Here is a 14,827-nt window from a genome sequence, read left to right as displayed (position 1 = left end):
AACAAGAGTCTTGCGTCAAACAAGATGTCAAGGTTCTTAACATTTGGTTTAGAGTCAGGTTGTGACCCAAGTGAATCGGGCCACCAGGCAGAGGACCAGATTGACGTCTGCTTGCATAGAATGAGGACCTCAGTTTCCCCCACGTTGAGCCTAAGGCATCTGAGGTCCCTTTACTCAGCTACCTCTGAAAAGCAGGACCTTAACAGAACTGCCCTTTAGGCTTCATCTTGGAACAGTGTGATAATCAGCTGCGTATCATCGGCTTATGATAAGATTCTAAACCATATCGCTTGATGATATCAGCTGGGGGGCGCATATTAAGATTGAAAAGAGTAGGACTCAACGAGGAGCCCTGAGGCACCTACTGCTGCAGCGGAAAAACCTTAGATGAAAAAGGTTTTTGTGCCACCTGGAAGGTGTGGTTCTGTAAGAAACGAGCAAGCCACCACAGGGCCTTAAAACCAATTCCGCAGTTCCACAGCCGTTCAAGTAGGAGGCCGTGGTGTGAAAAGGTAGGGCCGAATTCGACCAAGAACCCTTCAGTATTTGCCCGGCGTTAGCCGCCTCTCATACCATTCGAGATTACCAAACAAAGAGGCAGGCGCTGGAGACGGAAGGCAGGAAACAGGAGTTTATTCCGACGGAGCAGAACACGTCAAATCAGACAACAGGGTATCTTCTCGAGGTGCTCTAACCACATCTCTGAGGCCTGGCCTCTTATACACAAGTTTATGGCTTTATTACATTTATGACATCCGTGGTATTGCTTTGAAGTACGAAAAAGGCATCTTTGGAATCCCCGGTTCAGGCCCGTTCTCACACATATCTACAGTAGGGGTCCCCACCCAAATCTCAGCATGATGGCTATCGCGCAGCTGGACATTCCGCTGGGAAGAGGAATGCGGGCGATCGGTCGGATCTAGGGGCGTGAAGGCATTGATTAATCCCCCGCTCCTTTGATGTGAGACGAGGTCCTACTGTAGGGGGCAATAAACCGTATCTGTTGGGCTAGGTGATGGCCTGGAATCAGGCCGGGCAATCGGGCAGGGAGGAGGAGGTTATCAAAAGGGCCTGTTCTATGAATGAGATGAAAGAGTGAGAGGGTTCAGCACGGGATGTGGCTCGGAGACAGGGTCGCGCTGGAGGTGCGTTTATGACCCAAGCAGGAGAGGCCGGGGGCTGTCGGGGCGCGAGGGAATGCTTGCGAGGCCGGAGAGGGAGGGGGAGAGAGGGGGAGAGAGAGACGCTGGCTATCGGAAGTGGGCAGAGAGGCCATGGCAATCAAAATGGTTGCTGCTTACGCGCACGTATGGATCTGGAAAGGACAAGATGGCCCCGATAATGTTTACGCCACAATCCAGATTTTAACAGTCCTTCCTTTTCAACATATCTAGCCAGCTTGTCAATTTATGTCTATCCCCATTATATTACGTATTTCGATATCATACAAAGCTTTCATACGTTCAGCTTCGAAATTCGGAGTCTTAGGGCAAATACAGTTAGCAAACAGTGAGCACAGAGGCGGCAAGCATTGAATACCCAGGCAGAGTCCACATATTACGACGATTGGTATCAGTATGATCATGAACAACCTCCAACCCCAGGTCTTTACAGCACTCCAGAACCAACTCCCAAGTGACCATCCGTCTTGTTCCTGATGAACTTCTGAGGAGAGTCTGTGGAGGTGTTCAATGGCTTTGTAGACTGAGGGCGAATTGTCTGGTATGTAGGTACAACAGCTGGACCCGATGATACGGCATGCTCCTCCACGGTCCGCCAGAACCACATCTAGAACAAGGCGGTTTTGAAGAGCCACCAGACGGACCGCCTGAAGCTCGGCTGTATTGTTTGTGAGGATACCAGCTGTAATGTTCATCGTTGTTTCAACTGCCTGGGACAAATGCCGAATGGCACGACTGTTCGCCATCGGACCCCAAAGTGGAACAAGTCCCTTTATTGCATCCAAGAATTGTGCTCCAGTGGAGTCGGCCTGCTCAATGTCCTTTGCTCGTTTTTGTCGGTGATGGTTTGCCGGAGCCACATAGGTCGGAGGAAGGATGAAGGCAATGTAGCAGGTACCTCCCCAGCCTTTTGGGAGCCAGGTGTAGGCTTTCGTACCACAGACGAAGTACATGTTTGTAGAGGTGACAAAAGAGGGTGGGTCGGTTGAGTCCAAAGTTCTGGTGATGCGGCAAGCGCTGTGGCCCACCAGTTGTGTCCCATGGCCTGTGATGCATACAAGGCCCGAGACATTGACAGATAGGGCCACAGTCAGGGTGGCAGCCGTTCGTTTCCGGAGGTAGGAGAAGGTGGGTCTGGCTGGATTGTTGAATATTTGCATCTCCACCCTTTCTTTGGCGGGGATGTCCATGTGAACAGAAGCATTGGAGGATAGAGGGCAGAAGGGAGCAGCAGTTCTTCCGGTTTTGTTCAACTAGACCCCATGATAGAAGTGCGACATAGTTCCGCTGGAAGTGGCATTGTCTCTGTAGCTCTCTTGCAAGAGGATCAGCCAAGCAAGGCAGGAACCATGAACAGAGAAAGGTGAAGGGATGAAGGGGATGGAATGTCCGGTGGCATGTGGTATCAACCCACAGATCCAGCAATTCGTGGCATTGGCAGCAAGGTTGTGTTGGTGCAGCAACTGTACGAAGGAGTTGTTCCAGAACTCCTTACGCCTTTCTTGGATTTGAGGTGAAAGAGAGACCAGGTAGTGTTCTTTCATGGTGGTAGGCTGTGCGGTCGTCAGAAATGTCTTATGAGCCGGTGCGTTCTCTTCCTTGATCCAGAAGGTAGTCATGAGGAGGAGGCAAAAGAGAAGAGCGATAAGAAGAGCAATAGTCTTTGAGCTGTGCAATCTGTCAGTTTTCGGGTTTCTGTAGTGGGTCTTCGGATGTCCGGTTGCTTCCATCATCTTCGTATCGGGCGCTTCCATCATCTTCAAGGTGCTCGGTAGTGGGCAGAACCACAAACTTCGTTGGGCTTCTCTCCTGGCAGCCTTAGTAGTGTTAGGCCACCAGTCTGAGAATTGTAACTTAGTCAGTGGTCTGCTTAGCCGAAGCTCCCTTCTTTCGTCGCAGGTTATACCCTTCTCTGGATGGCACAGTGGGATCCGGGAATTTCGCCAATTCGAGTGTCTCTGTCTCAGGGTAGCAGCTCAGGGATGGTCGGTCTTTGTTCAGGAGCTCTTCTTGGGTGGTCACGTCTTCGGTGGACGTCCGGGTCGGAGAGATTTTCTTGCAATGACGTGCATGCAGCCAATTTCGCTTCCCCTCCACTCGAAGAGCTGTTCGGGTGGTGATCAAGACTTGCCAGGGGCCCGTCCAGCGGGGTTCCAGACTCTTCTCCCGCTGGAAGTTCCGAATTAGGACGAAATCTCCAGGCTGGATGGTATGTCCAGGGCCCCTAGAAGCATCGGGGATGGCCTGCAGCACCTGATGATGAATAACAGACAGTGTTTTAGTTAGGTTATACAGATAGTCAGACATTAGGACGTCCGGGACGTCGTGAATAGATGTCGGTTTGGGTGCAGACCAGATACTTATGGGCCGGCCGAAAACGACCTCGTAAGGGGTCAAGTGGTGTTTGGTGGGGGTGGAACGCATTGACAGCAATGCCAGGGGAAGAGCGTCTGGCCATTTTAGTCCTGTGGTAGCCACTATTTTCGCCAGTTTTAGTTTCAATGTGGCGTTGTCGCTCGACCAGTCCAGCTGATTGGGGGTGAAAAACTGCGTGGAATTTCTGTCGTACCCCCAGCCGCTTCAGGATAAGCTGGATAACCTCGGCTACGAAATGGGGGCCATTGTCACTCCATAAAATTCGACAAAGGCCGTAGCGAGGGAAGAACTCTTTCAGTAGTACTTTTGCAGTGGCAATGGCAGTGTTGTCATGCGTCGGGTAGGCTTCCACCCATTTGCTAAAAGCGCATACAACAAGTACATACTTCAGTCCTTGACATCTCTCTAACTGAATATAGTCCATCTGTAGGACTTCAAATGGGTGGTTGGGGACCCCAAATCCTCCTCGGGGTACGACAGTTCCTTTCCCAGGGTTGTGTTGCAGACAAACTAGGCATTGTTGGACAAGACGTTTGGCTGAGTCTGTAATTTTGTCGTTATGCCATACTCGGGAGACAAGTCAGCCATAGGGGCTGCTCCTGTGTGTGCAGGGGAGTGAGCCATGGTCAGTATAGGGATCAAGTATGAATTGGGTAGCAACCATTTGTTCGTGTCTTTTGTCCGCCAGAAGCCTTCATCGTCCTTCAGTCCCACCTGTGCCCATTCAGTCAATTTGTGTGGTGCACTGGCTATCTGAATGTTCCTAATGGTCTCCCTAGCGTCCTTCCATTTTTCTGTTTGTGACCTGGTCACGTATATGCGTGTTGTCGTCCTATTCTCTGCTGTCGTCCGGGCGGTGATGTCCGCCAGTGCATTCCCCTGTCCGACGATATCTGTCACCCTTTGGTGTGCCTGACATTTGATCACAGCAAGTCGCTTGGGAAGGAGAACTGCTTCAGTCAGAGCGGAGACTAGATCTCCGTGTAGGATGGGGTTGCCGTGCGAGGTCAGGAATCCCCTTTCCTTCCACAGGAGCCCAAAATGATGCACCACCCCGAAGGCATACTGGCTGTCCATGTAAATGTTTGCTGTCGTCCCTGCTGCTAGGATACAAGCTCGTGTGAGGGCAATCAGTTCTGCTGCCTGTGCAGATTTCTGTGTGATGCGGGCGGTCTCAACTACAGTTCGGGCTGTGGTGACTGCATACGCAGCTGAGGTGGTGCCATCGGTGAGTTTGATGCAAGAGCCATCCACCCATAGCTCTCCGTCAGGATCTGGGAAAGCTGTGTCTCGAAGGTCCACTCTACTCCTAGTCTGTTCGTCCGTGAGGGTCACACAGTCATGTATAGGGGGCACATCGGGATCATTCTCAGGCAGAGGCAACAAGGTGGCTGGGTTCAGTGTGGTGCATCGTTTCAACGTGATGTGAGGTGCGAGCAGTGTCAGTTCGTACCCAGTCAGTCGTGCGCTGGTCAGGTGTTGTGTCTTGGTCTGGTTTAGGAGGGTGTCAACAGCATGGGGCACTAGTACAGTGAGGGAATTCGACAGTACGATCCCCTCACTTTGTCGGATAGAGACAGCAGCAGCAGCTACTGCTCGAAGGCAGGCAGACAAAGCTCTCGCTACAGGGTCAAGAGTGGCGGAGAAATAGGCACATGGTCGTTGTTTGGGGCCGATGGTTTGGGTCAGGACAGACAAAGCGCATCCCTCCCTTTCGTGGGTGTAGAGAGAGAAGGGTTTTGTATAATCAGGGGTTCCTAGGACTGGAGCTGAACAAAGGGCGTCTCGTAGTTCCTTGAAGGAGGATTGGCATTCAGGAGTCCAAGGGAGCGGGAAGGGGACCTCTTTAGCCAGTAGGGAAAGTAGTGGTTTCACAATGAGGCTGAAATTTGGCAACCATTGTCGACAGAAGGAGGTGAGGCCTACCAAAGAGCGGACTTGCTTCAGGGTTCTAGGGATAGGGGTCTCTAGAATAGCCTGAATTCGATCGGGTGTGAGTTTTCTCCCATCTTTGGACAAGAGGTGGCCTAGGTAAGTGACTTGAGGTTGGCAGAATTGTAACTTCTTCTTGGAGACCTTGTGGACGTTTTCCGCGAGGAAGTGCAGGAGTTGGATGGTGGCTGTGACTGCAAGTGGAGTGGTGTCGGCCGCCAAAAGGATATCATCGACGTACTGTATCAACACCACTCCGTCCGGTAACTGGACTGCATCCAGCTGTCTCTTGAGGGCCTGGCTGTAGATGCTTGGACTTTCAGTGTAGCCCTGGGGTGCTCTACAAAATCTATGAGCGGGATTTTAAAGTGAGGCCGAAAAGGTAGCGGCTGTCTGAGTGGATGGGGATGGAGAAAAATGCGTTCTTGAGATCGATTACCGTGAAGGTGGTGGCAGTGGAAGGAATCAGGGTCAGAATGGTGGTGATGCCTGAGACTACAGGGTACTGAGGTACGACTACTTTGTTGACTTCTCGTAGGTCGATGATGAAGCGGTACGCCTTTTCATCTCCCTCACCCTGCTTCTTCACAATGGGTAGGATAGGGCTGTTGCAAACATTGCTAACTACTTCTTCTACCACTCCTGCGTCTACCAGGGACTGGATGATATTTACCAATGCCTTCTCGCCTTCGGGCGATATCCGATACCGTGGGAGTTTTGGGAGCACTGCGTCCTGTCGAACAGTTATGTGTACAGGGTCTATCATCATGCGTCCTACGTCTGAGTCAGTCTTTGCCCATAGGTACAGAGGTAGGGTGTCAAGTAAGGACAAGTCAGCGTCAGTGATGGAAAACATGCGTTGTGTGTGACAAGATCTGAGCAGCGTTGGGTTGTCGTACAAAATGACTCGAACTCCGTCTTGCGAACACCTAATAGTAGCTCGAAAATGTTTCGTCAAGTCCCATAATGGCGTGGGGGGTGTTGGAGGAGAGCAAAAACGTCGTGTCAGTGGTGTTATTGTCCAAGTTAAAGGAGATCGGTGTGGACAAGGGATTAGTGGAGGGCGTTCCATCAAAACCTATTGATGTCACATGTGAGCCAGACAAGGGTGCCCTGGGAATCAATCGTTTAGACAACGCACTACGTGTTGCACCAGTATCTACCAGAAATGGAGACTTCGTACCTAGGACCTTAGCGGTGACATAAGGACCTTGCTGGTCAACATAGAGCTCGACTGGATCCCTTCCTTGCCCTTGGCAGTCCTATGCAAAGTCGTGGGCATGGTCGCAGTCAGACTGTTGGTACTGATTCTGTCGGGGACGGTCAAACGTGTTCGGTCTACCAGGTCTGTCATTGTTGGTGTCGTTTGTGTGCCCTCGTCCCTGTCCTCTATTTCTCGGCCCGCCCGCTACGTCTCTCGTGTCTTTATTTCTGAGTGCTTCTTGCAGAGCTGGACATTGAGACTTCCAATGGCCAAATCCTTTGCAAAACGCACACTGGTTCTCATCGAGGTCTGTTCGTGGAGCGCCGGGTGCGGGTGTGCGGTCTCTAGGGGGTGGATTTCTAGGAGCATTCAACTGGTAGTTCCCTCTATACTGTTCCCTTCCTATAGTCACCCCTTGCAACTGAGAAATCATCACCCTCTCTTTCAAGTCCTTTTTCTTTTTCTCAGTCACTCGATCGTTCTCGTTCTTTTGTCGCTCATAGTATTGAGCCATCTGAAGGATAGCTGCGGGCTTGGAGGCTGCCCAACTACTCTCGCTAGTCTGTAGTTTCTGCGAGACTTCCGGTGTCAGGCCTTTCACATAGTTCTGGACAAACAAGTGATGTCCAGTTGCAGTGGTCATGTCCTGGCCGCTGTAATCGGAGAACACCGTTTCAAACCAGGAGAAGTATTCTGATACGTCTTCCTGGGGTTTCTGGCGACAGGCCGTTACTATCGACCAGTCCACCTTCCTTTCTGGGACTAAGGTTTTTAATTTCTGCACGATCTTATCTGGTAGGTCTAGAATGGCTTTCAAAGGTTTCTGTCCCGGCTCTCGCTGTTTGTCTACATCACCGAGTTGTATCCAGGTATGTCCGAACAGCTCAAGGTGGTCGACTTTCCGGATTTGCTTCCACACATCAGCTGGCAGACATAACCCGAAAAACAAATCGATATCCGCTAGGGTCATAATCGTCGAACCCAAAGCGGTGGCTAATTCTGTATAGAAGGCTGTGGGGTTCTTTCGCAGATCGGGCAAGGACTTTCGGAAAGTCAGGATGTCTTGCCGATCCCATGGTTGGTAAACCCAGTTGTAAACTACCCTCCCTCTCGCATCTTGGTGGTTAATATCGTCGTGTGTTCCCTGTCCTCGTGGGGGGACCCAATAGGGAGCGGCCTCCTTTATGGGCATCATAGTGTCAGTTTTTTCTACTCTGGCTTCAGTTGCTGCAGGAGTCGTGGTGTTAGTCTCTGGTTTCAGTTCCGTGAGGTGGCGGAAAACTTCAAGCGTACGCGTGAAGAGGTTCGTCACATCACACTCGCCCCCATCTCCGACATCAATTTTCCTATACAGAGTCGTTAGGTTTTCAGGGCCTTTTCCTTGGTATCGGTCCTCGTAGGCATTAAGGGTGTGGTAACAAAGGCGTACGACAAAGTGTCGTCTGTGGCTATTGGCATATGTATTGTACATATCCGTTACATAATCCTCACTTTCCTTTCGCACCACCAGTGTCTTTACAATCTTATCGATCCCAGCTCGTTCATCCTTACTTAATCTATTCGATCTCGCAGGGTCTTTCCTCCCAGCTTCGGGATCATCTGACGTCGCTGCGCTGAGTGCGAGGGGTTCGGTCGGCGCAGAGGCCTTGAGGACCGAGGCTCCGGCACTATTCTCGCCTGTCGTTGGGGGTTGCGGGTGTTGCGCTAAGGGTTGGGAAGGGGCATATGGAGGGGGCATGTAGATGATCGGGGGACCTAGTAGTAAATCATCGTTCGTTCGCTGTTTCGAAGGTAGCTCGGGGTAAAGTGTAGAGGGTGTCCTGACGGGACACTGGCCCGATGATTCGGAATCTTGTTTTAGCTTGGTTTCCTCTCTTTCTTTTATTTCTTCCTTCAATTTGTTAGCGGCTAGGTGAGCTGCTTTGCGTAATTCCTTTTCTAACCTGACCTCATTTCTCTTTTTCCGCTGTTCTGTTTCTTTGCGCCACATGCCGAAGCTATCGAGCATAGTGGGTGTTGTCTTATTGTTATAAAGGGCTGTTCCCAGCGCGTTTATTTTATCGTTATCAAAGGATCCTATCAGTGGCCACTGATTTTCCCGATCCTTTCTCGTGTATTTATGCCACAGCTTACTATAAGCCACGGTGACTAGTCCATATTTAGTAAACATGTCCTTATTAGGGGTGCCCTCCAGTGGAGCCGGATGGTTCACCTCTAATAAGCGGTCCGGGCTGAACCAACTACCAACAAACGGGGCGAAGATAGGCATGACGGATTACAATGGGGGCAAAAGCCTGCGTTACCTACCCTTCACTATCTGCAAAGACTAAACAGAGTATTGCGACTCTGTGCTTGTTTGCAAAGAGAATCTCTCAGAAACAATCAAATGAGTAATACTAGTATTTTCAAACAATCAATTCGCAATTTGTCGTGTTACACGACCTTACCCGGACCGCATGGACGGTTTCTCGTCTTCCGCTTCCAGCGCCCGATCGTCCTCTATTCTCCGTACTTGCTGTGGCACTCCTGATGGTTCCCAGTCAGGACCGTAGATCACTCGAGAGAGGTCTGCTCGGAACCGGTGAAGTTCGGATGATCGGCTGCCAGACGAGGGTCTATCGGGCAGGAGCTCTTCCCGATCGTTGCAGTTGTTCATACTGTCGTCGGGACCTCTCCCACTGGATCCACGTGTCGCTGATGGGCCCCACGTTTGGGACGCCAATTGTGAAAAGGTAAGGCCGAATTCGACCAAGAACCCTTCAGTATTTGCCCGGCGTTAGCCGCCTCTCATACCATTCGAGATTACCAAACAAAGAGGCAGGCGCTGGAGACGGAAGGCAGGAAACAGGAGTTTATTCCGACGGAGCAGAACACGTCAAATCAGACAACAGGGTATCTTCTCGAGGTGCTCTAACCACATCTCTGAGGCCTGGCCTCTTATACACAAGTTTATGGCTTTATTACATTTATGACATCCGTGGTATTGCTTTGAAGTACGAAAAAGGCATCTTTGGAATCCCCGGTTCAGGCCCGTTCTCACACATATCTACAGTAGGGGTCCCCACCCAAATCTCAGCATGATGGCTATCGCGCAGCTGGACATTCCGCTGGGAACAGGAATGCGGGCGATCGGTCGGATCTAGGGGCGTGAAGGCATTGATTAATCCCCGCTCCTTTGATGTGAGGCGAGGTCCTACTGTAGGGGGCAATAAACCGTATCTGTTGGGCTAGGTGATGGCCTGGGATCAGGCCGGGCAATCGGGCAGGGAGGAAGAGGTTATCAAAAGGGCCTGTTCTATGAATGAGATGAAAGAGTGAGAGGGTTCAGCACGGGATGTGGCTCGGAGACCGGGTCGCGCTGGAGGTGCGTTTATGACCCAAGCAGGAGAGGCCGGGGGCTGTCGGGGCGCGAGGGGATGCTTGCGAGGCCGGGGAGTGAGGGGGAGAGAGGGGGAGAGAGAGACGCTGGCTATCGGGAGTGGGCAGAGAGGCCATGGCAATCAAAATGGTTGCTGCTTACGCGCACGTATGGATCTGGAAAGGACAAGATGGCGCCGATAATGTTTACGCCACAATCCAGATTTTAACAGTGGGATACGGTATCGAAGGCTATGCTAAGGTCCAACATTAGCAAAACTGCAGTGTTGCTCTCAACGCCTTGCTAGATGGCTTCCGAAGCAAGTAGTAATGCGGACTCTGTACTGTAATCTAGGCGGAAACCCCGATTGAGTCCCATGTAGAAGTTACTTTGCCTCAATAAAAATCGATAGCTGTTTTTAATATGCTTCTCTGCCACCTTTGAGAAAAAGGGGAGCAGTGAAATGGGCCTGAAGATTTCCAGCATAGAGGGATCCAATGGTGGCTTTTTTTTATAGATGCAGAACCATGGTGGCATGTTTCCTACCCTAGAGAACCCGATCCAACTGAAAAGAGATATTGAGTAGATAACGGAGCACGGGTACTATTGCATCCATCCCTCATACCAGAATAGAGTGTGGGTGATGCAGGCTCTGAAGTTGCACCTGATCTGACAGCTGTCAAAAGTGGGAGCAATTCCTCCGTTGTTATAGGCTTAACAATGGGGAGCCCCCCTTTCATCTGGGGATTCAAAGCACACCGCGAGATACAAAGCGTCTCTCACTATCTCAAAAAAGGTGAAATAAATGGAAGAGACTTCATCAAAAAAGAACTGGGCGATCTCGTCCTCTGATGGTGGAGTGGATGCTGAGACTCGATCGAGGGGAGATTGCGATTTCACAATTGAAAAACGTTCACTGGGTCAACTCAAAAGATCAACTCTCAATAGAATGGGACTATAGTAACTCCTGTTAGGGTTGTTCACTGTCCCAGTTTTTATTTGCATTATTCTTTCAAACTCTTGCCATCTCAAACCGACAGGCAGGTTAGAATAAATAATTTATAGTGAAATGCTCCAAATGTCAGATGTATGCTATTGACCAGTTTTATACAAGACTGCAGAAGCAGTCATAAACTTAGAGCAAGCTCTTGTCTTATTCCAAATTGCACATTATTGGGAAAATACACAATTGGTACTTCTAAAAGGGCAGTGTTTTGCTCTTTAATTCCATGGCATAAGTTCTCCCTCCATCATTAAGGATGATCAATAATCAAAAAACCTATGAGAGGTCATAAGATTAGAGCATCTAAAGATGCATTAGATAAAGCTTCAGTACAGTACTTTGAATCCATATTGTCAAGTGTCCTCGCTGCATGGTATTGCCTTTCTTCCTAGTATGTAGGTTATTATTTAATATGTGCTCCCGTTTCTTATCTTTTTGCAATTATTCTGTGTTCTCTCCATGCTAATTTATGTAGGCAAATTGAAAGTGTCTGTTGTATATGTGGTTGCAAACCAGCTCCAATGAGTTTACAGGTGGTCTACTTCACCGTTTAGTGCTTACACCTGCTAACAGCTGAAGGATAATTACGTCGACCAAGTGTGAAACTCCACCACAAAGATCCATATGCTTAACCTTATTGATTCAATTTTTTCAGTTTGTCTGATCGTTTGCGCAGCCAGAAAGGTTTTCGATATAAACCTTTAGTATGTTAAATTACATGCCGAAAAATGAGTTCATTCGATGCCACAACTTGAATAGCAGTTTGCCCTTTACTGGTATGATTGGATGCTCTTGCTATTAAAAAAAAAAACTCTTAAAATGTGTAACCATGAAATAGATAAGTTTATAATCCTAAGCGATGTATGAATTTTGATTGATTTGAATGCAATCTGTTAGTGTTTTAATGTGTATTTTCCCTTTTCGTTCTGGATTTGTTTAGGCAATGCTTAAAACATCCTCTGAGCGAACCAGAGTTGCAAGGGCTAGGGGGACTGATGACCATTTATCCTTAAAATAGCTGGGACTCATTCCAGCTGGGAAACAATATCTTTTCAAATGTTTAATCGCACATTGTAGTTCTGTGCATTTCAGTTGATGCAGACTATGAACCACAAAACCAAAATCATTGAATCAAATAACGTTTCCAAAATAGATTCAGGTTTATCCAGAAGAGAATGTGGACCTATTTGACTGCTGTAATCCCGCAGTGTAGATATTTAGTTTTTAATCACACTAATGGATATTGTTGCATCTATGCAAATGTTTGCATCTGATTTATCGTACGATATGGAGTCGGCTCACAGGATCACATGCACTCAGTGAATCCTCTATATAATCTGATTTCTGAGGTGTATGCACCGTAGTTTTGGAATAAATGTATGTGTCTCTTCTTTGTTAAAACATTCTGAAGGCCCTGCAGAAGAGACCGTGCACTGCAGCCCTACCAGAAATAGATTACCGTGACATTTTGTTTTCCCCACATTGGTGTGGGTTAGAGAACTGATGCTGTAGGGATGTGTTTTTCTGTTCCGCTTCTCAGCCCAGCCGTATTCAAACCAGATGCCTCGGTCTGTGGAAAGGCGTAGGAAAAGAAAGGCCCCTTTCTTGGAAATTCAGTAACCAGCCCTTCTGATCTCCTTTGCCGTCACCTCCCAAGTTTCCTCGCCCTTCAGCTGCTCTCTCGCACTCTGCTCCAAGCTTCCCGGTTTCCTCAACTGCCAGGCCGATAGCCCTGCCTTCATTTAAAATCTCACAATAATGAGGAATGTCTGGCGTCCTGCGTGCCCTTCATTCCCACAGCAGTATGATCTCTGCTGTACGCAGTTTCCATGCACAGCAAGTAGCTTCGTGGGTTTCATTTTCTAATAAAATGAGGACTTGTAATTTGCCGTTCTGCAGCTGTGCAATACATGTTGTATGTGCTCCACTTCCCTTTGATGCAGCATTGTCAGTGTACAAATGCTAACTCGACAAGAGCTTGTTCATGTGGAGAGTTCTCACAATTTGTGCAACATGGAAACCAGGCCACAGGCCTCTCTGCCTCTAGTTCTCGTCACATAATAATTAAATGTATCCTAAAAATTGCACTTTTACAAAAGTGGGAATACGCCTATTGGAATTAGTAATGTTACAATGTGCATATGCGTTTATTTCTCTCAAAAGGCAAACTACATAATTTAGATGCAGTGCACCTTTTCTACGTGAGCATGCATTTCTGAGAACTGTATTTTGTATGAAAACAAATAATCATTGAACTTGCCGGTGACGCCACTGGCGTGCAGCAAGCCCGTCTGCGCCCGTCCGCACCTGGACCGCACCCAGCGCTAGCACCCCTGGCCCCCGCACCCACCATGACGACCACCACCACTATGACGCCAGCACTCTGCACACTCTCAACCCCGGACGGACCCACAACTGCTTCAAAGCTGCCCTTAAACGCACACATGGTCCCTTCACCTTCGGAACTGCAGCTACACCATCCACAAAGCCGATGAACCACCCTCCAAGAAAGACCTCAACCACCTCCGATGCATATTACTGAACACCCGCTCCTCACACAAACACGCCGTCGAGCTCTGGGACCTGCTCAACACAACTTCCCCGGGCGTCGCCTTCCTGACAGAGACCTGGTTGAACAACTCCTCCGCACCCAACATCGCCATAGCCATCCCAGACGGCTACAAGATCACCTGCAGAGTCCGCACCAACGGAGTTGGAGGAAGAATCGCCATCGTCCACAAGAACAGCATCCGGGTCTCGACAAGCACAGCTGACGCGCTCCGCACCGCCGAACACATACCGTTCCAGATCCACACAGACCCCAACTCCACCCTCAGAGGCACCCTCGTCTACCGACCCCCCCAGACCCCGCCCCCAGTTCTGCGACTCCATCGCCGACTTCAACAGCACGCACGCCCTGACCTCTACCGACTACATCCTCCTCGGAAACCTGAACTTTCACCTTGAGAACAACAGCGACAACAACTCCACAACCCTCGCCAACCTCGGACTGAGACAACTCGTCACAACGCCCACTCACTCCGCCGGCCACACGCTCGACCTAGTCTTCTCCTCAAGCCCGCACGTGTCCGTCAGCCACACCACCGAACTCCTCTGGACCGACCACCGCTGCATCCACTTCACCTTCCAGAAACCCACCACACACCACCGCATTAAACAGATCCGCCGCCGCCACTGGATCATAATCACCGAAGACCAACTACATGCAAACCTCGCTCTCAGCCCACCCACCGAACCCTCCAACACCGACGTCGCTGCCCACAACTTCAGACGCTGAATCGAGGACTGCGCCAACATCCTCGCCCCGCTGAAGAAACCCCCCACTGAGACACCAGCAAGAGGGCCAGCTGGTTCACAGCAGAACTCCTAGATTCCAAGCAAGCCTGCCGGAAACTAGAGAAGAAATGGCACAGTGAACAAACTCCGGACAGCAACGCGTACAAGGACTCCGTCTGCAACCACCACCACCTCATCAGGGCTGCCAAGAAGACCTCCTTCAAAGACCGCCTCGACAACAATGTACACAACAGCAAGGAGCTCTTCAACATCATGAAGGAACTCTCTAACCCCAGCTCCAACGACATCCCGCCGTCGCAAGCCCTGTGCGACTCCCTTGCCACCTTCTTCCACCGCAAGGTAGCAGACATCCACGACTGCTTCAACACCCAGACATCCCCAACAGACAGCAACACAACAGACCCTCCGCACACCATCAACCACGTCCCCTTACTAGCCTGGACCAGCGTGAGCGT

The 14,827-nt window shown here is 49.9% G+C and overlaps 1 protein-coding gene across 1 annotated transcript in view; it reads left to right on the top strand.

Annotated features, from left to right (window-relative positions):
* The window catches only part of PI4K2B (phosphatidylinositol 4-kinase type 2 beta), a 336,223-nt gene that overhangs the window by 200,731 nt on the left and 120,665 nt on the right, over positions 1 to 14,827 (top strand). The gene's annotated exons all lie outside the window — the stretch shown is intronic.

This window comes from Lissotriton helveticus, chromosome 2_2, assembly GCF_964261635.1.
Source record: "Lissotriton helveticus chromosome 2_2, aLisHel1.1, whole genome shotgun sequence".
In the NCBI taxonomy this organism is placed as follows: Eukaryota; Metazoa; Chordata; class Amphibia; order Caudata; family Salamandridae; genus Lissotriton; species Lissotriton helveticus.
This window is presented reverse-complemented; position numbering and strand designations above follow the sequence as displayed.